The sequence below is a fragment of the Schistocerca nitens genome, chromosome 1 (assembly GCF_023898315.1).
Source record: "Schistocerca nitens isolate TAMUIC-IGC-003100 chromosome 1, iqSchNite1.1, whole genome shotgun sequence".
Taxonomy (NCBI): Eukaryota; Metazoa; Arthropoda; class Insecta; order Orthoptera; family Acrididae; genus Schistocerca; species Schistocerca nitens.
In genome coordinates this window covers 1211011248-1211037336 of record NC_064614.1, presented here as the reverse complement: position 1 = coordinate 1211037336, position 26089 = coordinate 1211011248, and the positions used below count along the sequence as shown (strand labels likewise).

The following is a 26089-nucleotide window of genomic DNA, read 5'->3' as shown; positions in this document are numbered from 1 at the left end:
ACGAGGGACGAACTATACGAGGCCGCGACTTGCACGCGGAAGGTACGACACGACAGAAAACTGCTGATAAAAATCGGCAGAGGACCCCGAAGACCCCATCCATGAAGCGTAGAAAGGATGTGATGACGCCATGTCGTATCGTACGCCTTTCGCATGTCGAAAAAGACAGCGACCAGGTGCTGACGGCGGGCAAAGGCAGTACGGATGGCGACTCCAGGCTCACCACATTGTCGGTGGCGGAGCGGCCTTTACGGAACCCACCCTGAGACGGAGCCAGAAGGCCCCGAGACTCCAGTACCCAATGCAAGCGACGGCTCACCATCCGTTCAAGCAACTTGCAAAGAACGTTGGTGAGGCTAATGGGACGGTAGCTGTCCACCTCCAGAGGGGTCTTTCCAGGTTTCAAAACGGGGATGACAATGCCTTCCCGCCATTGCGACGGAAACTCCCCCTCGACCCAAAGACGGTTGTAAAGATCGAGAAGGCGCCGCTGGCAGTCCACTGAAAGGTGTTTCAGCATCTGACAGTGGATGCCATCTGGCCCAGGAGCGGTATCAGGGCAAGCAGCTAGGGCACTGCGAAATTCCCACTCACTAAATGGAGCATTGTAAGACTTTGGATGGTTGGTGCGAAACGAAAGGCTCCGACGTTCCATCCGCTATTAAGTGGAGCGGAAGGCCTGGGGGTAATTCGCAGAGGCGGAACTCATAGCAAAATGCTCTGCTAAGCGATTTGCAATGACGTCGGAGTCAGTACAAACTGCTCCATTCAGTGAGAGCGCAGGGACGCTGACAGGTGGCCGATAGCCGTAGACGCGTCGAATCTTGGCCCAGACCTGCGATGGAGTGACATGGAGGCCAATGGTGGACACATACCGCTCCCAGCACTCCTTCTTGCCTTGGCGGATAAGGAGGCGGGCCCGCGCAAGCAGCCGTTTGAAGGCGATAAGGTGGTCTATGGAGGGATGTCGCTTGTGACGCTGGAGCGCCCGCCGGCGATCTTTAATCGCTTCAGCGATCTCAGGCGACCACCAAGGCACAGCCTTCCGATGAGGGGACCCAGAGGAATGGGGTATGGCAGATTCGGCGGCAGTAACTATGCCGGTGGTGACCGATTGAACCACCGCATCAGTGTCATCAGTAGAGAGGCTCAAAAGCGGCAGTGGAGGAGAACAAGTCCCAGTCAGCCTTATTCATAGCCCATCTGCTAGGGCGCCCAGAAGAGTGACGCTGTGGTAGTGACAAAAAGATCGGAAAGTGGTCACTACCACACAGGTCGTCATGCACACGCCATTGGACAGACGGTAAGAGGCTATGGCTACAGATTGAAAGGTTAATGGCGGAGTAGGTGCCATGCGCCACACTGAAGTGTGTGAAGGCACCAGCATTTAACAGCTAGAGATCGAGCTGCGACAATAAACGCTCAACGATGGCGCCTCGACCTGTTGCCACTGACCCACCCCACAGAGAGTTATGGGCGTTGAAGTCGCCCAATAGCAAGAAAGGTGGCGGCAATTGGGCGACAATCGCAGCCAGGACATGCTGCGAGACATCACCATCCGGTGGAATGTAAAGACTGCAGAAGGTAACAGCCTGTGGCGTCCACACGCGTACAGCGACAGCCTCTAAAGGCATCTGGGGAGGGACAGACTCGCTGTGCAGAGTGTGAAGGACATATATGCAGACGCCACCAGACACCCTTTCATAAGCTGCTCGGTTCCTATAATAACCCCGATAGCCACGGAGGGCGGGGTTTCGCATTGCTGGAAACCAAGTTTCCTGGAGAGCAATGCAGAAGAAAGGGTGAAGGCTGATAAGTTGGCGGAGCTCAGCTAGATGGTGGAAGAAACCGCTGGCTGGGAAAGGCGTGACGGGACTGGGAAGGCAGATTACGCCGCCGGGTCACCTGCTGCCTCCGATTGAGCACCCGCGCTAGTGCTATTCATGGCGTCTGAGGGACCGCCGAGATCGAGGTCCTCAGCGGACGCCAGAATCTCCACCTCGTCCTCAGACGCAGAGCTGGAAAGTTGCGGTGGGGTGGCTGCCACCGCGAGTTCCTTGGGCTTAGAGCTCTTCTTCTTTGGTTTCTCACGCTGCTCCTTGGGTTTAACTGGCTGGGAGGGCTTCACCGATTCAGTCTCCGGGACTGAGGAGGATCGTGAAGCCCTTCGACCTGCTGATTGTGGGCACTTACGCCACTGTCGGTCGTCAGCCTTCCCGCTGGTGGAAACCTGAGAAGGGAGGGACCCAAGGGACCCCACTGGCAAGGGGCCAGGAGGAGATGTACCACTCAGCGATCCGGCCGGAAGTCGCGAAACTTATGGGGCGAGCACAGGTGTTGTAGCAGCGGCATAGGAAGATGTCATTCTCACTGGATGTAATCGGTCGTATTTCCGTTTGGCCTCAGTATAAGTCAGTCGGTCCAGGGTCTTATATTCCATGATTTTGCGCTCTTTCTGGAATATTCTGCAGTCTGGCGAGCAAGGTGAATGGTGCTCCCCACAGTTGACGCAGATGGGAGGCGGGGCACATGGAGTATCGGGATGAGATGGGCGTCCGCAATCTCGACATGTGAGGCTGGAAGTGCAGCGGGAACACATATGGCCGAACTTGCAGCACTTGAAGCACCGCATCGGGGGAGGGATATAGGGCTTGACCTTTTCCGGTAACGTATCACCCTCGAAGGCCAAGATGAAGGCACCGGTAGGAACCTGATTGTCCCTCGGACCCCGATGAACGCGCCGGACGAAATGAACAGCTCTACGTTCTAAGTTGGCGCGCAGCTCGTCATCAGACTGCAAAAGGAGGTCCCTATGGAAAATAACACCCTGGACCAAATTTAAACTCTTATGCGGTGTGATCGTAACAGCAACATCCCCCAACTTGTCACAAGCAAGTAACCGCCGTGACTGGCCAGAGGATGACGTTTGTATCAGGACCGATCCAGAGCGCATTTTTGACAAACCCTCCACCTCCCCAAACTTGTCCTCTAAATGCTCGACGACGAACTGAGGCTTTGTGGAGAGAAAAGACTCCCCATCAGCTCTCGTACAAACTAAGAATCGGGGCGAATAACTGCTACTGCCATCCTGAGATTTACGTTCCTCCCACGGCGTGGCCAGAGAGGGGAACGTTTTCGGATTGTACTTTTCAGCATGAAATTGAGCCCGAGAACGCTTAGAGACTGCTGGCGGCTGGCCGCCAGCGATAGATGATGTACCACGCTTCATTGCAGGTCATCCGCCCTGATGCCACCTACTCCGACCAAGGGCCCTCCCCACGGGCGCCACCCAGCCCCAGCAATAGCCAACTGGCAGGACGGCCATTGCCGGGAGTCTTGATGCCCCAAGGAGATGGGCATCTACTCCTTGGCATACGTGGGGAGTTAACGGCGCAGGCATCAGTAGAGCGATCCCTGTGTTGTCAGGGGGCTACAACCAAGAGGGTACATGGCAGCCCCACCACAACGGACTGGCTACCGTGCTGGATCTTAGGTGCAAAACTGTCCAAGGTCGTCGTCGCAGTTAAAAAAAACACTGCAGATTGCAGCGTGGGAATCGCACCCAGGGACGTATCCTCGCCCAAGAGATGGAAAACCAGCGGGACACCAGTGCAACGACGAAAAAGCCGGCTAAAGGACTAAACGCACGACGGATACAGTGCACCATGTAAGGCGCCCTTCCCCAATTGGCTCGCTCTTCGGAATAATTTAGAAAGATGGAGGTCAAACCCGAGAGGGGACCATCACATAAGGCCGAAACATTTGAGACTCCTTTTAGTCGCCTCTTACGTAAACCTATTTTAAAGGAATTTCATTTGCTCAGCTTGTTGATAAAAAAAATTGATAATACATCGGACTCCTAATCCGGGGATTGTGGGCTCGAGTCCCACCAGAGGTACACGTTCCACTCACTGGGGCAAAATCACTCTCACCACATACAGGTGTAATAGTTGAGAAAGTTGGCGTTTCTGAGTGCTTACAGGTATCACAGGTATCACGACGATATGAAAATACGCACTTACTGACAACCTGAAACGGAACGCCGGCCATTATCAATCGACCTGTTAGCTGCGAAAGTGTTTCAAAGCGTAATGGCGCCGTGAAATGAAATGTTATTTTAAAATTACTTGTTGGTAAATAGTATGACCCATATGAATACTCAGTTAACTGTCTTGTGGGCAGGACTTGGAGTTCACAAAGGGAATGGCCTAAGACGGCAGGTGTAAGAATTGGCAACAGAAAGTAGGTGCCTCGACCTCGATACGTCTGAGTAGGTACAGGCACACAGGAAAGGCTCATGCGACGTCCTGACTCTCTGCAGACGTAGAGTAGCGCATCAGGAAGGGTATACTTGTAAAGTGCCGACTTGAGCGAGCACACCGCCAGTGTAGCCCCAGGTAGCCTCTGTGGCCTAATGGATGGACAGATTGGACGCACGCGAGCAGAGATGCAGGGTGAAGTACCATGTTTTGGTGCGATTAATGCATTGCGCTGTCGATAACCCTGGCTCTCAGCTGCAAGCTTTGTTTTTTGGTTGTTTCTTTTGGTGAAAGCCACGTGATATAATTTGCAACAAAGCTGGAAGGAGGATTTTGTGTTTGTGATATTCAGTAACATAGCATTCTCGTGTCATGCAAATGAAGGTGCAGATGAATAAAAACCAGTCAGTGTTGAATTAACAGAAGTCGTAGATACGGATTCTTTAAAATCCGCGCCTTAGCAATGCACCGTTGCAGTCCGCTTGTGTATGTTTGTGTGTGTGTTTGAGGTTTACGGGCGCTAAACAGCGGGGTCATCAGCGCCCAAACGCATAAAAACAGTAACACATGCAGTGAAGGAACTAAGACGGACAGGGAACAAGGAGAACGGCTAAAAGACACAGATGTGACGCAGTTTCAAATCCTCACATACAGAGGTAATCGTGACTGGCTGACCTCTTACCTAAAACCTGAGTGAGCCAGTCACCTAGCAGCACATTAAAACCCTCTCCCTAAAATCCGAGGCAACAAATTGGACAGGACACAAAACCGTAAGACCTTAACAACGGTCGTTGCGTCATCTTGTAAAATAGAGGGCAAATCCGGGGGCAAAGAAACCGCCACCCTCTGGTCAGAGAATAAAAGACAGTCAAGTAAAATGTGGCGGACAGTAATCTGGACGCCACAAGCACTGCAGATTGGGGGGTCCTCCCGCCGGAGTAAAAAACCATGCGTTAAGGGACTGTGACCGATGCGGAGACGAGTGAGGAGAACCGCATCCCTCCTGCATGACTGGTAGGACGTACGCCATGGCCGCGTGGTGGCCTTGACCAGACGCAGCTTATTTTCACCGACTGCCAGCCACTGCTCTTCCCACTGACGCAGAACGCGAAAACGCAGGAGGGAGGTAACAGCATGGAGGGGGACGGTACATGCAACAACGTGAGGGAGGGAACATGCATCTTTGGCAGCCACATCCGCCAGTTCGTTTCCCCTAATACCCACGTGCCCCGGCACCCAGCAGAAGGAAACCTCCTTCCCCTGCCGTTGCAGGTGGAGTAGGGCATCATGGATGTTCTGGACGACCGTATCCGCTGGGTACAAGTGTTGCATGGTCTGAAGGGCACTCAGGGAGTCAGAACAGATGAGGAACTTGACTGGGAACACATCTCATCTGCTCCAATGCCCGCAAGATTGCAAACAATTCGGCATCAAAGATTGTAAACGCCGCAGGAAGCCGTAACTTGAAGACTCGATCAGGGAAAACAACAGCACAACCAACAGAGTCCCCCTGTTTAGAGCCATCCGTAAATACTGGTACATGGTCGGGATGCTTGGTTAAAATATCATAAAATAAGGAGGTAAAAACAAACGCAGGAGTGCAGCTCCTCCGGTACTCCGACAATTCTAAAAGGACGCTGGGCCTCTGGAGCAACCAGGGAGGCAGGCGAGTAAAACCTTGTCGTTGCGGGGCCACACGCTCGACACCAAGGGACGCAAGCAAATGCTCGGCACGAATCCCAAATGGTCTCGTTGCCCTGGGACGACTGGAAAAGAGACGTTCCATAGGCGGTCGGGCAACGGTAGGGTACGCAGGGGAGGTAGGACAGGCAAAGAAGTGACACACCCGTCGCACCATGAGGAGTTTCCGCCGGATGGCGAGCGGCGGTTCCCCTGCCTCAGCACACAGGCTGGGGATGGGACTGGTACGGAAGGCACCAGTGGCCAGCCTGATACCCTCATGGGGTACTGCGTCAAGTATCTTCAGATACGAAGGCCTTGCTGACCCATACACGGTGCAACCATACTGAAGACGCGATCGGACGAAAGCCCTATAAAACTGCAGCAGACGCGCCCGATCTGCTCCCCAGGACCGATGGCTCAGACACTTCAAAATATTCAGTGCCTTCAGGGCCCGCACCTTGAGGTCTTTAAGGGGAGGCAACCACGACAACTTGGAATCAAAAGTGGGGCCCGGGAACCTCACAGTGTCTCTAAAAGGAAGAATGGTGTCCCTCAGACGCAATTCAGGGGAGGTAAAACGACGTCGAGAACGATTAAAATGAACACACACACATTTGTCTGCAGAAAAGGTAAAACCCGTCTTCGCAGTCCATGCCTCTAATCGCTGTATCGTAAGCTGCAACCGCCGACTAGCAGTGACAAGACTGGAGGAAGAACAGAAAACAGCAAAATCGTCCACAAACAACGAGCATTGGACAGGACTCCGGACAGTGGACGTGATACTGTTAATGGCGACGGCAAAGAGGGTGACACTTAAAACGCTTCCCCGAGGAACACCATTCTCCTGCACATACAAATCAGGTAGCACATTACCAACCCTATATCGAAAGAGGCGGTGGGAAAGAAAGGACCGAATGAAGATGGGGAGACGGCCACGAAAGCCCCACTCATGGAGCTGATTGAGGATATGGCGGCGCCAAGTAGTGTCATACGCCTTATGAATGTCAAAGAAGACACCTAGACAATACTGGTTACGGAGGAAGGCCTGCTGGATGGCCGCCTCAAGCAGGGTCAAGTTGTCGATAGTGGAACGACATCTCCGAAAGCCACACTGAGAGGGGCTAAGGAGCTGCCTGGTCTCGAGCATCCAAACCAGGCGACGGTTGACCATGCGTTCTAACGTCTTCCCGACACAGCTCGTCAAAGCAATACTCCGATAACTACTGGGATGCGTTCGGTCCTTCCCCGGTTGAGGAGGGGGATCAAAATCGCCTCCCTCCACGAGTCAGGGTACGTGCCAGATAACCATACCATATTAAAAAAATTCAGGAGAACTTCCTTGGAAGGCAGTAACAAGTGCTGCAGCATGCTGTACCGGATTTGATCATGGCCAGGCGCAGTATCATGAGCCTCAGACAGCGCCGAATCCAGTTCCCACATTGTGAAGGGGCAGTTGTAGGGTTCAGAATTTGGAGACCGGAAGTCCAAGTGACCCCTCTCGATGGCAGTGCGGTAGCGGCAGAAAGCTGGATCACAGTTAACAGTAGCGGTAGATTCCGCAAAATGCATAGCCAGTGTCTGGGCAATGTCTTTCGGCGCCGTGAGGAGACTTCCCTGATGCAGCAATGCTGTGACAGGTAGCTGGCCGAGTTTCCCAGAAATCCTCCTGATGGCTTCCCATACTTTCGCAGAATTAGTGGAACGGGAGATGGAGTTCAAGAACGATTGCCATGACCGTCGTTTGCTCTCTTTAATCACTCACCGCGCTTGGGCCCTTGCCATCCGAAAGGCCGCAAGATTGTCAGCTGAGGGACGGCACTTGAAGCGGCGCAGAGCTGCACGGCGGGCTCGGATGGCTGAGCGGCACTCAGTGGTTCACCAAGGGGCAGGACGCCTCTTGGGATGACCGGATGACCGTGGTATTGACAATTCAGCAGCATGGGAGATCACGGCTGTAACATGGTCTACCCATTCGTGGACGCTGGCACGGTGTTCCAAAACAGCCAGTTGGCTGAAAAGTGTCCAGTTAGCTCTGCAGAGGTGCCACCGGGGCGGCACTGGTAATGCCACAGCCTCAGCCAGGAGGCGAATCCAAAGGGGGAAGTGGTCACTAGAATGGAGGTCTGCAGCAACCTCCCACAGAGCAGAATCCGCGAGTGCTGGAGAGCAGAAGGAAAGGTCAATAGCTGATGATGACCCAGAAGCAGTACAGAAATGAGTAGGAGCACCAGAGTTGAGGATGCACAGTTCTTCAGACATCATGAGGTTTTCCAGAATGCGACCCCTTGGGCAAGTAGTCGAAGAGCCCCATAAGACATTATGAGCATTGAAGTCCCCCAGAAGAAGAAATGGGCGGGGGAGTTGGCTAATAAGGTCTGTGAGAGCCTCAGAGTCTATCGCATCCTGAGGTGGTAAGTAAAGTGAACAAACTGTGAGCTTCCGACCCACAAGAACATCAACTGCAACTGCTTGCAAGTCTGTAACGAGAGGGAGCTCAGATGAGGGGTGCATGTCACGGACTAAAACCGCTACACCACCCTTTGCCCTTTCCCCCGTCAGATCATCTTTCCGATATACGGTATAGCCCCGTAAAGAAGGAGCATCAGTGGCCCGAAAATGTGTCTCTTGGAGGCATAAGCACAAAGGGCACTCTCGTACAAGGAGTTGTAATTCGGCCACATGCGTCCTGAACCCATTCAGGTTCCACTGTAATATGGGAGCCAGTGATCAGGGTGGCTGAACTTTCACCCTGCCTCTGTGTTTTGGAGGAGAGCCCGTACTGGCCGGAGATTTATTCCTGGGGCGAGAAGATCGCCCCCGGTCGACATCAATGTCCATCAGCTCCGATGACGACCCACGGGAGATGTCAGACAGTACGATGGCCTCGTCATCGGACCGACCCTGACCAGTCTCCTCAGGTGGCAAAACCTTCACCTTCGGCGTCTTTGTCTTGGGGGGCTTAGAAGGCAGAGCCTTGGCAGCAGGTGGAGCTGTACCCGCCTGGGCAGAAGGCGCGATATGGGAAGAGGCAGGAAGTACCCCAATGTCAGCAACCACGGCCTTGTCCGACGTTGCGGGGAGAGCCGCAGGTTTCAAAACAACCGCAGCAGCACAAGTGCACTGGCAAACGCAGGTATTAGTGCTAACACTAGCAACCTCCGTTTGCGTAGCAACAGTGGCCATTTGTACAGGTTTTTTCAGAGCGGAAGCGAAAGATGTCGTAAACACAGGAGGTTGCATGGCCTGAAAGAGCCTCTTGGCCTCACCATAGGGAATACGCTTAGATGTTTTGATCTCTTGGATCTTCCGTTCGTCGAGATAGATGGGGCAGACCCGGCTCCAGACAGGGTGACTCCCAGAGCAATTCACGCACTTCACAGGCGATGAACAATCTGCTCCTTCATGGGCAGGCTGACCACATTTACCACAAGTGGCTATCCCATTGCACCCCAACGTAGTATGCCCAAAGCGCTGACATTTAAAACAGCGCATTGGGTTGGGGAAATATGGCCTTACTGGTAAACGTAAGAACCCCGCTTTAACATGCTCTGGGAGTCGTGGGCAACTGAACGTGAGAATAAACGAGTCGGATTGGACTAGGTTCCCATCGACTCGTTTCATAATGTGCTGCACGTCAACAATACCTTCATCAGCCCATTCAGATTTCAACTCGTCCTTGGGGATATCCACCAAGTCCCTACATGTCACAACACCCTTACTGTAGTTCAGAGTGGAGTGGAGCTCGGTCTCGATAGCGTACTCACCGAGACAGGTTGCCTTCCGAAGAGAAGTGACTTGACGGGAACTAGATGTCTCAACTAACAGAGTCCCATTGCGCAGTCGCTTCACAGATTTAAGTGTTCCTGCAATTCCCTCAAGACCCTTGTGGATGTAAAAGGGAGAAACCCTCTCAAAGCTACCCTCCTTCCGTTTAATAATCAAAAACACATTCTGATTATCAGCATGTGCTCTGTTACGACAGTCTGATAAATCTCCATCAACACTAGGCGCTGGAGGACTCGCAGCACGAAGTCGCTTCTTCGATGGGGTGTGTTTTCCTACCAGTGGCCCACCCAAGCCACTGGTAGGGGGAAATGTAGAGGTCGAAGGGTCCATTGCGGTCCCACGAGCAGCTAGGGAACTAAAGGTCCGCTCAGACAGAGCCCCGCGTGCCTGAGTAAGCCTTATACAACTGGGGTGTGGCAGGTGCCCCAGAGGTTGCCCGCTTGCGACTGTTCCACTTCAACAGCCATGCATCTCATAGGCGCGGAGCACACCGGAAGATTGACGGGTTTTTACAGAGGTTGTCCTTCCTCGCAATCCAGGCAGTCAAGCCAAGATTACCATTCCCCGCAGCACACAACATTCCACCGCCGCGCCATACGGTGGTCGCTGAAGCATGTCCGGGGGTTACGGGGACAGGAGACTGGCGGCGCTGACCAGTCCCCAGCTCAGGACCCCGGGGTCGCCATGCCCGTACTCAGCAAATGAATGCTGAGCCCCTGGGGGGGGGGGGGGGCAGTCCGCTTGTATCGGATGGTGTTACGACGGATCGTATTGTGCTCACACAGTAATTAAATGTTTGTGGAAGGAATTTCTGTCATTATTTCATCATGTGTTATAAAGTGGAACTTTCACTGTACCCCTTTTGTGTTTATTTGACTTCCCGTACTGTGATTTCCGATATTACTAGTTGCGATGACATTTACGCTTGTCTTTCTTTTCTATAGACGCAGTTTCTCATGTCTAGAAATGGTGATTCAAAATGCAGATAACTGTCATTGCCTTCCTAATTTCTTTTGTCACCTGTATACCACGCGGCAATGATAATAACAATGACCTTTCATTGTGGATTGACAAACAGCAAGTAAAAATGTTTAGCGGTTTCTCGATGTAAATTTATGCAATAGCTAATGGTAGGGTACTCCTATAAATATTGGATCCGAACTTTGAGAAATATCCTCCAATTAACCCATCTGAGGTTGGCTATGAGAATTTTACCTGGAAATAAGGGTGAAAGAAATATATTTACAATTTCGATCGATTACAGTCATTCGAAGAAGCAATTTTAGACCCTCCCGTTATCTCTATCAAGACAAAGGGCAGAATACCACGTAGACCTAAAGGTTTCATTGTCTCCTTGCCATGCTCAGGAAACAGCTCTGGTATTGCAGCTTTCGGCATTGGCCTCATAATTGAAAGCCGTGAAGGAAAGCCATCGCCGGGCACACCTCTTCGTCTTCGATTACGGAAGAAGTGCGCACAGAGGGGTCCTGACCCAGAGTGTGATAAGAAGTGTGCAAATGGTGGCTGGTGCAATCATGACAAGATCTGCCAGTGTCCTGAGGGCTACATGGGACAGCACTGTCATACAGCCCTCTGCTACCCACAGTGCATGAATGGTGGCAGTTGCACCTCTCCTGGCATATGCTCATGCCCAGATGGCTTTCAGGGACGTCACTGTGAAGGGGGTATTTGTCCCGAAAAGTGCCTCCATGGTGGAAAATGCATACAGAAGGACACCTGTGATTGCCCCAAGGGTTTCTATGGCTCGTGAATACTCGAAGTGTATCATCCCGTGCCTGAATGGTGGACGCTGTCGTGGAGTGAACAAATGTTGATGTCCTCCAGACTTCCGGGGTGAACACTGTGAGGTCAGACGCCGCTCTTCATCCGGTGGCTCACACAGTCGAGAAGAAAGAAGGAAAAGACGATTACGTAGAACACTTTAAACACCACCAAATGACTAAATACTTCAACTGTTTGTTAAAATTTGTATCCATGCGCTGTTAATAATCTTCTTGAAGAATTGCCAAACATGTAATGATAAAGGACATTCTTCAACCATTGCTATTTCCCAGTAAAGATGTTTGATATTAAAAAAATGGATAAGGCATCGGTCTCCTAAACCGGGGATTGTGGGTTCGAGTCCCACCATAGGTACACGTTTTACTCACTGGGGCAAAATCACTCTCACCACATACAGGTGTAATAGTTGAGAAAGTTGGCGTTTCTGAGTGCTTACAGGTATCACAGGTATCACGATGATATAAAAATACGCATTTACTGACAACCTGAAACGGAACGACGGCCATTATCAATCGACCGGTTAGCTGTGAAAGTGTTTCAAAGCGTGATGGCGCCGTGAAAGGAATGGCTATTTTAAAATTACTTGTTGGTAAACAGTATGACCCACATGAATACTCAGTTAACTGTCTTGGGGGCAGGACTTTGAGTTGGGAGGAGGAGAAGGGCTTGGTGGGCGCACGACAGCAAGGTCTTCAGCGCCCGTTCAGTATCATAGTGAGACGGTGTCAAGAAAAAAAGAAAACTCAGAACATTTACATAAAACGGGACATAAAACACGGGGAACAATCATTGGAAAACATGTGCTCACCCACACCGAAGCTTGGGATGAAGCAGGGCGTCAGCAGTAAAACATGGACAACACAGGAAGAAAAAGGGAGAGGGAGCTAAAACAATGTAGCAGATGGAAGTGGCTGGCTGACCGCAAGGAAAAACTGGGAGGAGTCAGCCACTCTGCAATACACTAAAACCTCCAGCCTAAAAGTTTAGGACAGAGTGCAGACACATCACAAAAAAACCCTAGACACACACGTCTCATCGTTAGCTAAAACACAAGGCAGATCCCCATAAACTTGTGCTTCTGCCCTTGCATCACGGTATAAAATGCAGTCTGTTAAAATGTGCCGGACAGAGATGTGCACACCACAAGCATCACAAAACGGAGGATCCTCCCGTCGTAATAAATAGCTATGCGTCACAGGACAGTGCCCGATCCGAAGACGTGTGAGGGCCACCTCTTCCCGCCTGAGCAACCGGCAGGAGGAACGCCACGGCCGAGTGGTTGACTTTACCGACCGCAGTTTATTGGCCGTCACCGCCAGCCATTCGTCCTCCCACTACTCCATGCACTTCCTGTGGAGTGCAGCGATGACTGACTGCAAGGGGATAGGACACTGGACCACATCCTGCTCTCTGCAGGCCTCCTTGGCAGCCCGATCAGCCTGTTCATTGCCCCATATGCCGACATGACCAGGCACCCAGCAGAAGGATACCTCTTTACCCCGCTGTTGGAGCAAGTACAGTTGGTCATATATCATATATCAGCTGGACCAGCTCCTCAGTCGGATGTAGGTTCTGCAGTGATTGTAAGGCACTAAGAGAATCGGACCAGAGAAGAAATCGATCGCCCCGAACACGATGCATCAGCTCCAGTGCCTTCAGGATCGCGTGGAGCTCCGCTGCGAAAACGGTATATTCAGCAGGGAGGCGAATCAGGGTAACATGATCAGGGAACACCACAGAACAGCCAAGGAAATTCTCCTGTTTGGAGCCATCAGTATAAACAACAGCGAAACCGTGATGCACATCTAAAATGTTAAAAAACAGAGATTGGAACGTAAAATCTGGTGTGCAATCCTTCTTAAAACGAGTCAAATCTAAAATACGTTTGGGTCTCCGGAGGAGCCAAGGTGGAGATCTGCTCCAACCGCGACGTAAAACACGAAGACCAGCCATAGACATTGCAGCGAGACAATCCTGGTTGGTTGGTTGGTTGGTTTGGGGGATTAAAGGGACCAGACTGCTACGGTCATCGGTCCCTTTGCCCAAGTACTAAAAACACCACAGAGATTAAGAAACGTTCAACAGAATAGGATATAGACGACACAGAATAAGAGAAACTGAGACAAAGACCAGACAAAACGATCTAAAAGCACAGAGTGTGACGGTGGTTGGCCGACCAGAGAAATAAAAAAGGAAAAGCCAACCACTTGAAACACATTAAAAAATCAGTTTAAAACCGGAGGCCAAAGGCCAGAATCAACACAAAACAGTAAGATAAAACAGAAACACTCAGATTAAAGAATAAAAACCCCCTGCCCCAATAAAACGTAAAACTAAGTCAGCCAGTGCGAACGACTGCCTGAGCGCAGCTAAAACGGACACTCCAATAAAATATGAACCACTGATAAAACGGAGCCGCAGCGACATAGAGGCGCGTCCTCACGGCGCAATAAGTGGCCGTGCGTAAGCCGAGTGTGCCCAATGCGCAGCAGGCAGAGGACAACAGACTCCTTGCGGGAGACCCGCAAGGACGACCGCCACACAGTCGTCGTCACCTTGATTGGACGGAGTTTTGGGCGTGGGCAGATTGCGCCATTCAGCGTCCCAAACCGAAAGAACTTCACGACGTAAGACTGCCTGCAAATCAGTCTCTGGGAGGCCAATCCCCGGAGACAATTTACTAGTGGCCTCTTTCACCAGGCGGTCAACATTCTCATTCCCAGGTATCCCAACATGGCCTGAGGTCCACACGAAGACCACAGAGCGGCCGCAACGCGCAAGAGCATGCAGGGACTCATGGATAGCCATCACCAGACGAGAACGAGGAAAACACTGGTCGAGAGCTCGTAAACCGCTCAGGGAATCGCTACAGATAATGAAGGACTCACCTGAGCAGGAGCGGATATACTCTAGGGCACTAAAGATGGCGACCAGCTCAGCAGTGTAAACGCGGCAGCCATCCGGCAAGGAACGTTGTTCGGAATGGTCCCCTAGAGTTAGCGCATACACGACACGACCAGCAACCATCGAGCCGTCGGTGTAAACAATGCCAGAGCCCTGATACGTGGCCAGGATGGAATAAAAGCGGCGGCGGAAGGCCTCTGGAGGGACTGAGTCCTTCGGGCCCTGTGCCAAGTCGAGCTGAAGGCAAGGGCGGGGCACACACCATGGGGGCGTCCGCAGAGGCGCCCGGAAAGGAGGAGGAACAGGGAAGAACCCAAGCCCAGAGAGGAGCTCTTTGACGCGTACGGCGCTCGGACAACCCGACCGGGGCCGACGTTCTGGCAGATGGACGACTGACTGCGGGAACAGGACACAGTAATTCGGATGCCCGGGCGAGCTAAAAACATGGGCAGCATAAGCAGCCAGTAATTGCTGGCGTCGTAACCGCAGTGGAGGGACACCTGCTCCACTAGTATGCTGTCCACAGGGCTGGTGCGAAAAGCAACAGTGGCAAGGCGTATCCCGCTGTGGAGAATTGGGTCCAGCACGCATAACGCAGATGAGGTGGTGGTTGTTGGGATGTTTAAGGGGGACTAAACAGCTAAGGTCATCAGTCCCCCATTCAAAAAACAGGCGAGACAAAGGCGCGGAGCAGATAAAACCCCAAGGGGAAGGAGACTCCCCTCCCCCCCCCAGGCACTAAAGAACACAAAGTAGCCAACGAACACTACAGAAAAGAAGAGTACAGACGAACACCAAACAGAAAGAAACAGAAGAAAAGAAAATGGCCGGAGACTGGTTGACTGACCACAAGAACAAAAAAAAGGGGAAAGAGTCAACCATCCGATGACACAACAAAACAGCAACAAATAATGAGAGACACGAGGACAAAAGACACAGAAAGGGAAAGGTGCAGGACCACCCTAAATCGAACCATAAAAAGGACTACCACGGATAAAAAGGAAAACATTGTCAGCCATGGAGGCATCGTCGGATAATTCCAAAGCCAAGGTGCCCGGGAGATTAAAAGGTTGCCGGAGTGTGCGCAGTCGAGGACACTCCAGCAAAATGTGGCCGACCGTCAGCCGGGACCCACACCGACACAGGGGGGGGGATCCTCCTGACGCAGGAGATGGCCGTGCGTCAGGTATGTATGGCCGATGCGCAGCTGACACAGGACCACTGAGTCCCTGCGAGAAGCCTGCAGGGAGGAACGCCACACATCGGTCGTCTCCATGACAGCCCACAGTTTATTCGGGGCTGTCACGCCTCGCCACTCAGTAGACCACACCCCAAGCACCTTACGGCGCAACACCAGCTGCTGATCTCGAGCTGGGAGGCCGATCTCCAAAGCTGGGGCGTCGATCGCCCCTTTGGCCAGCCTGTCTACACGTTCGTTCCCTGGGATGCCAACATGACCTGGCGTCCAAACCAAGACCACAGAACGACCAGAGCGGGTAATGGCGAAAACAGACTCCTGAATAGAGGACACTAGAGGAGAAGAGGGGTAGCAGCGGTCGATGGCCCGAAGGCTGCTCAGGGAGTCATTGCAGATCGCAATGGACCTACCTGAGCAGAAACGCATATGCTCAAGAGCGCGCAAGATGGCCACCAGCTCTGCAGTAAAAATACTGCAGCCAGACGGCAAGGAGCGCTGCTCAACTTGGGCAGCATGAGCAAAAGCGTAGGCAGTGCGACCATCAACCAGGGAACCATCAGTGTAGACAGTCTCACAGTCCGAAAATGAGGCGAGGAGCGCAAGAAGACGGCGACGGAGGGCCACAGGCGGAACCGAGTCCTTGGGTCCCTGTGCCAAGTCCAGACGGATGGACGGCCGGGACAAACACCAGGGAGGCGTAGGTGCACGGACCCGGAAGGGAGGCAGAAGAGGGAATGAACCCAATTCCGACAGCAGGGACTGAACGCGGACAGCGACGGAAAGACCAGACCTAGGTCGACGTTCGGGCAGATGGAGGACCATGGCAGGGAAAAGCAGGCGACGATTGGGATGGCCTGGCGAGCAATGCACGTGGACAGCATAGTCGGCGAGCAGTCGATGGCGGCGAATCCGCAGCGGGGGAACCCCGGCCTCCACCAGTAGACTATCCACGGGGCTCGTACGAAAAGCGCCAGTTGCAAGCCGGACCCCACAGTGGTGTATGGGGTCTAACAACTTCAACACTGAGGGTGATGCAGACCCATAGGCCAGGCTCCCATAATCAAGCCGAGACTGCACAAGGGCTCTGTACAATCTCAGCAGCGTGCAGCGATCTGCACCCCAAGACGTGTGGCTATGGCAACGAATGGCGTTGAGGTGCCGCCAGCATTTTTGCTTCAGCTGTGTAATATGAGGAACCCAAGTGAGCCGGGCATCAAACACGAGTCCAAAGAAGCGGCAAGTGTCCACCACTTCAAGCAGGTGGCCGTCGAGGTAAAGTTCAGGATGAGGGTGGACCGTCCGACGCCTGCAGAAGTGCATAACTCGAGTCTTGGCTGCAGAGAACTGAAAACCGTGAGTCACAGCCCATGATGCTGCCTTCCGAACGGCTACCTGCAGCCTGCGTTCGGCGACTCCCGTAGTCGTAGAGCTAAATGAGATGCAGAAGTCGTCGGCATACAAAGAAGGAGACACCGACGACCCCACGGCTGCTGCCAGACCATTAATGGCCACTAGAAATAAGGACACGCTCAACACCGAGCCCTGTGGGACCCCATTTTCCTGTTGGTTGGTTGGTTTGGGGGTTCAAAGGGACCAGACTGCTACGGTCATCGGTCCCTTTTTCCAAAGGCAAAGAACACCCACAGAGAATAAAAACGAGGAACAGAAGAGAACACAGACGATACAAAACAAGAGAAACTGAGACAAAGACAAGACAAAACGAACTAAAACCACACAGAGTGTGACGGTGGTTGGCCGACCATAGAAATAAAAAAAGGAAAAGCCAACCACTTAGAAACACGTTAAAAAATCAGTTTAAAAGCATAGGCCAAAGGCCAGAATCAACACAAAACAATAACAGAAAATAGGAACACTCAGATTAAATGATAAAAGCCCCCTGCCCGAATGAAACGTAAAACTAAGTCAGCCATTGCGGAGTCGTCTGTTAAAAGGGTAGGGAGCGTATCAGGCAGCCTAAATGTCTGCCTGACCACAGCTAAAAGGGGGCAGGCCATCAAAATATGGGCCACCGTCAAAGCCGCCCCACAGCGACATAGAGGAGGGTCTTCCCGGCGCAGTAAGTAACCGTGTGTCAGCCGGGAGTGGCCAATGCGGAGCCGGCAAAGAACTACTGAGTCCCTGCGAGTGGCTCGCAGGGATGACCGCCACACAGCCGTCGTCTCCTTCACAGCACGGAGTTTATTGCGCGTCGTCAGTTCGAGCCATTCATCGGCCCATAGCGCCAAAATTTTGCGGCGCAAGACTGCCCGCAAATCAGTCTCTTGGAGGCCAACATCAAGAGATGACGTCCAGTGGCCTCTTTCGCCAGACGGTCAACATTCTCATTCCCGGGGATCCCAACATGGCCTGGGGTCCACACGAAGACCGCAGAGCGGCCGCAACGCGCAAGAGTATGCAGGGACTCATGGATAGCCATCACCAGACGGGAACGAGCAAAACACTGGTCGAGAGCTCGTAAACTGCTCAGGGAATCGCTACAGATAACGAAGGACTCACCTGAGCAGGAGCGGATATACTCTAGGGCACGAAAGATGGCGACCAGCTCCGCAGTGTAAACGCTGCAGCCAGCCGGCAAGGAACGTTGTTCGGAATGGTCCCCTAGAGTGAGCGCATAACCGACTCGACCAGCAACCATCGAACCGTCGGTGTAAACAATGCCAGAGCCCTGATACGTGGCCAGGATGGAATGAAAGCGGCGGCGGAAGGCCTCTGGAGGGACTGAGTCCTTCGGGCACTGTGCCAAGTCGAGCCGAAGGCAAGGGCGACGAACACACCATGGGGGTGTATGCAAAGTAGCCCAGAAAGGAGGTGGAACAGTGAAAACCTGAAGCCCAGAGAGAAGCTCTTTGACGCGGACCGCTATTGTACAACCAGAGCGGGGCCGACGTTCTGGCAGACGCACGACCGATCGTGGGAACAGGAGACGATAGTTAGGATGCCCGGGCGAGCTTAGAACATGCGCAGCATAAGCGGCCAGCAAACGTTGGCGTCGGAACCGCAGTGGAGGTACACCTGCCTCCACTAGTACGCTGTCCACAGGGCTGGTGCGGAAAGCACCAGTGGCAAGGCGTATCCCGCTGTGGAGAATTGGATCCAGCACCTGTAACGCAGATGGGGATGCTGAGCCATAAGCCAGGCTCCCATAATGGTGGTGGTGGTTGTTGGGATGTGTAAGGGGGACTAAACAGCGAAGGTCATCAGTCCCCCATTCCAAAAACAAGCGAGACAAAGTCGCAGAGCAGATAAAACCCCAAGGGGGGGGAAGGAGACTGCCCCCCCCCAGGTGCTAAAGAACACAAATTAGGCAACGAACACTACAGAAAAGAAGAGGACGGACGAACACCAGACAGAAAGAAATAGAAGAGAAGAAGGTGGCCGGAGACTGGTTGACTGACCACGACAACAAAAAAGGGAAAGAGTCAACCATCTCACGGCACACCAGAACAGCAACAGGCACAAGGACAAAAGACACAGAAAGGGAAAGGTGCAGGACCTCCCTAAATCGAACCATAAAACGGACTACCACGGATAAAATTTAAAACTTTATCAGCCATGGAGGCATCGTCAGATAAAACCAAAGCCAAAGTGCCCGGGAGATTAAAAGATTGCCGGAGCGTGCGCAGTCGAGGACACTCCAGCAAAATGTGGCCGACCGTCAGCCGGGACCCACACTGACACAGGGGGGGATCCTCCTGACGCAAGAGATGGCCGTGCGTCAGGTACGTATGGCCGATGCGCAGCCGACACAGGACCACCGAGTCCCTGCGAGAAGCCCGCAGGGAGGAACGCCACACGGCGGTCGTCTCCTTGACAGCCCGCAGTTTATTCGGGGCTGTCATGCCACGCCACTCAGCAGCCCACATCCCAATCAGCTGACGGCGCAACACCATCTGCTGGTCGCGAGCCGTAAGGCCGACCTCCAAAGCCGGGGCGTCGATCGCCCCTTTAGCCAGCCTGTCGACACGTTCGTTCCCTGGGATGCCAACATGACCGGGCGTCCAAACCAAGACCACCGAACGACCAGAACGGGCAATGGCGGAAACAGACTCCTGTATGGAGGACACCAGAGGAGAGGAGGGATAGCAGCGGTCGATGGCCTGAAGGCTGCTCAGGGAGTCACTGCAGATGACGATGGACCCACCTGAGCAGGAACGCAGATGCTCAAGAGCGCGCATGATTGCCACCAGCTCTGCAGTAAAAATACTGCAGCCAGCCGGCAAGGAGCGTTGCTCAACATGGGCAGCGTGAGCAAAAGCGTAGGCAGTGCGACCATCAACCAGGGAACCATCCGTGTAGACAGGCTCACAGCCCGGAAATGATTCGAGGAGCGCAAGAAAACGGCGACGGAGGACCACAGGCGGAACCGAGTCCTTAGGTCCCTGTGCCAAATCCAGATGGACGGACGGCCGGGACAAACACCAGGGAGGCGTAGGTGTACGGACCCGGAAGGGAGGCAGAAGAGGGAATGACCCCAGGTCTGACAGCAGGGACTGGACACGGACAGCTATGGAAAGCCCAGACCTAGGTCGCCGTTCGGGCAGATGGAGGACCATAGCAGGGAAAAGCAGGCGACGATTGGGATGATCTGGCGAGCAATGAACGTGGTCAGCATAGTCGACGAGCAGACGATGGCGGCGAATCCGCAGCGGGGGAACCCCGGCCTCCACCAGTAAACTATCCACGGGGCTGGTGCGAAAAGCGCCAGTGGCAAGCCTAACCCCACAGTGGTGTACGGGGTCTAACAACTTCAACACTGAGGGGGACGCAGACCCATAGGCCAGGCTCCCATAATCAAGCCGGGACTGCACAAGGGCTCTGTACAACCGCAGCAGCGTGCAGCGATCTGCACCCCAAGACGTGTGGCTAAGGCAGCGGAGGGCGTTGAGGTGCCGCCAGCATTTTTGCTTCAGCTGAGTAATATGAGGAATCCATGTGAGCCGGGCATCAAACACGAGTCCCAAGAAGCGGCAAGTGTCCACCACCTCAAGCAGGTGGCCGTCGAGGTAAAGTTCAGGATGAGGGTGGACCGTCGGACGCCTGCAGAAGTGCATAACTCGAGTCTTGGCTGCAGAGAACTGAAAACCGTGAGTCACAGCCCACGAGGCTGCCTTGCGAATGGCGACTTGCAGCCGGCGTTCGGCGACTCCCGTAGTCGTGGAGCTAAATGAGATGCAGAAGTCGTCGGCATACAAAGAAGGAGACACCGACGACCCCACTGCTGCAGCCAGACCATTAATAGCCACCAGAAATAAGGAGACGCTCAACACTGAGCCCTGCGGGACCCCATTTTCCTGTATATAAGAGGAACTAGAGGTGGCACCGACTTGCACCCGGAAAGAGCGGCGCAATAAAAAGCTTTGAAGAAAAGCCGGGAGCTGACCACGAAGACCCCACTCATGCAACGTGGCGAGGATGTGATGCCTCCATGTGGTGTCATACGCTTTCCGCAGATCGAAAAATACAGCAACGAGATGCTGACGTCGGGCAAAGGCCGTACGGACAGCTGATTCCAGCCGCACCAAATTGTCCACTGCAGACCGGCCCCGACGGAAGCCACCCTGGGATGGAGTGAGGAGACCGCGCGACTCAAGGACCCAACACAAACGCCGCCCCACCATACGTTCGAGCAATTTGCACAAAACGTTGGTGAGGGTAATGGGACGATAGCTGTCCACCGCCAGTGGGTCCGCACCGGGCTTCAAGATGGGGACAATAACACCCTCTCGCCATTGCGACGGGAACACACCTTCGCTCCAAATGCGATTAAATATCGCGAGAATGTGTCTCTGGCAGTCCCTGGAGAGATGCTTCAGCATCTGCGCGTGGATGCAGTCTGGGCCTGGTGCTGTATCAGGGCAATCGGCGAGAGCAGCGAGGAATTCCCTCTCGCTGAAAGGGGCATTGTATGTTTCAGAACGACGCGTGTGAAATGAGAGCGGCGTCCGCTCGGCTCGCCCCTTTAGAGAGCGAAAGGCGGGGGGATAAGATGCAGTCGCAGAGCTCTGAGCAAAGTGCGCGGCAAGCCGTTCAGCAATGGCGGCAGCGTCCGTGCATACAGCGCCGTCCAAGGAGATCCCAGGGACACCGAAAGTGGGCTGGTGTCCATAAATCCGCCGTATCCGGGACCACACCAGCGAGGGGGAGACACGGGAGCCCAACGATGAGACATACTGCTCCCACCACTCTTGCTTACGCCGTGTAATCAGACGTCGGGCGAAGGCACGTAGCCTCTTAAAGGCGATGAGGGTCTCGAGAGACGGGTGCCGCCTATGACGCTGGAGGGCCCGCCTATGGTCGCGAATAGCCTCAGCAATCTCCGGCGACCACCAGGGTACAGCCTTCCTCCGAGGGAGTCCAGAAGAGCGGGGGATGGCAGCCTCGGCTGCCGAAATGATGGACGTGGTGAAGACACGGACCACCTCGTCAATGTCACCCTGCGGGGGACACTCAACGGTTGCCGCGGAAGTAAAACGCGGCCAGTCAGCTCTGTGGAGGGCCCAGCGTGGCAGACGCCCAGAAGAATGACACTGGGGCAGTGACAAATAGATGGGAAAATGGTCACTGCCACACAGGTCAGGATGCACCCTCCAGTGGAGGGATGGGACAAGTCCGGGGGTGCAAAGAGAGAGATCGATGGCGGAGAACGAGCCATGGGCCACACTGAAATGTGTGGGAGCACCGGTGTTCAAGAGGCTAAGGTCGAGCTGAGCCAATAAATGCTCCACGGCACGACCGCGGCCATCGGAGACAGTCCCACCCCATAGAGGGTTGTGGGCATTGAAATCGCCCAACAACATGAAAGGTGGCGGCAGTTGGGTTATCAGAGCAGCCAGGACATGCTGCGAGACAGCACCATCCGGTGGAAGGTAGATACTGCAGACGGTAATAGCCTGTGGCGTCCACACCCGTACAGCGACAGCCTCTAAAGGTGTTTGGAGAGGGACAGACTCGCTGTGCAGAGTGTGAGCGACATATATGCAGACGCCACCAGACACCCTTTCATAAGTTGCCCGGTTCTTAAAATAACCCCGATAGCCACGGAGGGCGGGGGTTCGCATTGCTGGAAACCAAGTTTCCTGCAGAGCAATGCAAAGGAAAGGATGAAGGCTGATAAGCTGGCGGAGCTCAGCTAGATGGTGGAAGAAACCGCTGCAGTTCCACTGGAGGATGGTATTAGCCATGGATGGGAAAGGCGTGAGGGACTGGGGAGGCAGATTACGCCTCCGAGGCCCCTGCTGCTACTGAGTCACCACCTGGAGAACAGCCAGCCAGTGCGTCCGAGGGACTGGCGAGATCCATGTCCTCAGCGGACGCCAGAATCTCCACCTCATCTTCGGACGCAGAGGGAGAAGGTTGCGGTGGGACAGGTGCCACCGCAATTTCAGGATTCTTGGGAGCCTTTTTCTTTGACTGCTTTGCTCGCTGTGCCTTTGGTGGTTCTGGCTGGGAGGGCGTCACTGGGTCAGTCTCAGGGACTGAAGACGACCGCGACGCCCTACGACCAGCGACCGGTGGTTTTTTGGCAGACTGGCGAGTGTCCGCTTTGGCACTGGGCAAAGCCTGGGATGGGAGGGCCCCAAGGGACCCCTTCCGGGCGAGAGGAGCCGAAGAAGGCCCACGCTTCTCCGGCTGTGAAGGGGGAACAGATGTCCCCGGTGGTTGGGGTGGTGTTGCTCCTGAAGTAGATGGAGCAGGAGCAACAGGGAGTGAAGTGCCCCCCACAACCGAGGGGGCCGGTGATGGCTGACAGAGCTGAGGTCGAACTGTTGGGGACGACACTGAAGAAGTTCGAACAGGTGTTGCAGCAGCAGCATAGGTGGACGGCATGGGCACAGGATGTAGCCTTTCAAACTTCCGCCGTGCCTCGGTGTAGGTCAGGCGGTCCAGGGTCTTATATTCCATTATCTTCCTTTCCTTCTGGAAGATCCGACAGTCCGGCGAGCAGGGGGAATGGTGTTCTCCGCAGTTAACACAGATAGGAGGCGGGGCACATGGAGTATCGGGATGAGATGGGCGTCCGCAATCTCGACATGTGAGGCTGGAAGTGCAGCGGGAAGACATATGGCCGAACTTCCAGCACTTGAAGCACCGCATCGGGGGAGGGATATAGGGCTTGACGTCACATCGGTAGACCATCACCTTGACCTTTTCCGGTAACGTATCACCCTCGAAGGCCAAGATGAAGGCACCGGTAGCAACCTGATTGTCCCTCGGACCCCGATGAACGCGCCGGACGAAATGAACACCTCGTCGTTCGAGGTTGGCGCGCAGCTCGTCATCAGACTGCAAAAGGAGGTCCCTATGGAAAATAACACCCTGGACCATATTTAAACTCTTATGCGGTGTGATCGTAACAGCAACATCCCCCAACTTGTCACAAGCAAGTAACCGCCGTGACTGGGCAGAGGATGCCGTTTGTATCAGGACCGATCCAGAGCGCATTTTTGACAAACCCTCCACCTCCCCAAACTTGTCCTCTAAATGCTCGACGAAGAACTGAGGCTTTGTCGAGAGAAAAGACTCCCCATCAGCTCTCGTACAAACTAAGAATCGGGGCGAATATTTGCTACTGCCATCCTGAGATTTACGTTCCTCCCACGGCGTGGCCAGAGAGGGGATCGTTTTCGGATTGTACTTTGCAGCATTAAATTGAGCCCGAGAACGCTTAGAGACTGCTGGCGGCTGGCCGCCAGCGAGAGATGAAGTACCACGCTTCATTGCGGGTCATCCGCCCTGATGCCACCTACTCCGACCAAGGGCCCTCCCCACGGGCGCCACCCAGCCGCAGCAATAGCCACCTGGCAGGATGGCCATTGCCGGGAGTCCCGATGCCCCAGGGAGATGGGCATCTACTCCTTGGCATACGTGGGGAGTTAACGGCGCAGGCATCAGTAGAGCGATCCCTGTGTTGTCAGGGGGCTACAACCAAGAGGGTACATGGCGGCCCCACCACAACGGACTGGCTACCGTGCTGAATCTTAGGTGCAAAATGTCCAACGTCGTCGTCGCAGTTAAAAGAAACACTGCAGAGGGCAGCGTGGTAATCGCCCAAGAGATCGAAAACGAGCGGGACATCATTGCAACGACGAGAAAGCCGGCTAAAGGTCTAATTGCACGACGGATACAGTGCACCATGTAAGGCGCCCTTCCCCAATTGGCTCGCTCTTCGGAATAATTTAGAAAGATGGAGGTCAAACCCGAGAGGGGACCATCACATAAGGCCGAAACATGTGAGACCCCTTTTAGTCGCCTCTTACGACAGGCAGGAATACCGAGGGCCTATTCTAACCCCCGAACCCGCAGGGGGCCTCCCATAATCCAGGCGGGACTGGATTAACGCCTGGTAGAGCCGTAAAAGGGTAGAGCGGTCGGCGCCCCAGCGGGTGTGGCTCAAACATCGCAGAGCATTGAGATGCCGCCAACACGCCTGTTTGAGCTGCCGGATATGAGGCAGCCAAGTCAACCGGGCATCGAAAACCACCCCCAAAAACCTGTGGGTCTCCACCACAGCAAGGAGGTCGTCGGCAAGATAAAGCCGCGGCTCAGGATGGACTGTTCGGCGCCGGCAGAAATGCATAACGCGGGTCTTGGCTGCCGAAAACTGAAACCCATGCGCCACAGCCCAAGACTGCACCTTACGGATAGCGCCCTGTAGCTGACGTTCAACAGCTGCAATGCCAGTAGAGCTGTAGTAAAGGCAAAAGTCGTCAGCATACAGGGAAGCGGAGACAGAATTGCCCACGGCCGCAGCAAGCCCGTTAATGGCTATTAAAAACAGGCAGACACTTAAAACAGAACCCTGTGGCACACCGTTCTCCTGGACGTGGGAGGAACTATACGAGGCCGCGACTTGCACGCGGAAGGTACGACACGACAGAAAATTGCGGATAAAAATCGGCAGAGGACCCCGAAGACCCCATCCATGAAGCGTAGAAAGGATGTGATGACGCCATGTCGTATCGTACGCCTTCCGCATGTCGAAAAAGACAGCGACCAGGTGCTGACGGCGGGCAAAGGCAGTACGGATGGCCGACTCCAGGCTCACCAGATTGTCGGTGGCGGTGCGGCCTTTACGGAACCCACCCTGGGACGTAGCCAGAAGGCCCCGAGACTCCAGTACCCAATTCAAGCGCCGGCTCACCATCCGTTCAAGCAACTTGCAAAGAACGTTGGTGAGGCTAATGGGACGGTAGCTGTCCACCTCCAGAGGGTTCTTTCCAGGTTTCAAAACGGGGATGACAATGCCTTCCCGCCATTGCGACGGAAACTCCCCCTCGACCCAAAGACGGTTGTAAAGATCGAGAAGGCGCCGCTGGCAGTCCACTGAAAGGTGTTTCAGCATCTGACAGTGGATGCCATCTGGCCCAGGAGCGGTATCAGGGCAAGCAGCTAGGGCACTGCGAAATTCCCACCCACTAAATGGAGCATTGTAAGA

The 26089-nt window shown here is 54.0% G+C and overlaps 1 pseudogene; it reads left to right on the top strand.

Annotated features, from left to right (window-relative positions):
- The first annotated feature begins 10672 nt into the window (after nucleotides 1-10672).
- On the top strand, nucleotides 10673-11748 carry LOC126239606 (protein shifted-like; annotated as a pseudogene).
- The last annotated feature ends 14341 nt before the right edge of the window (nucleotides 11749-26089 follow it).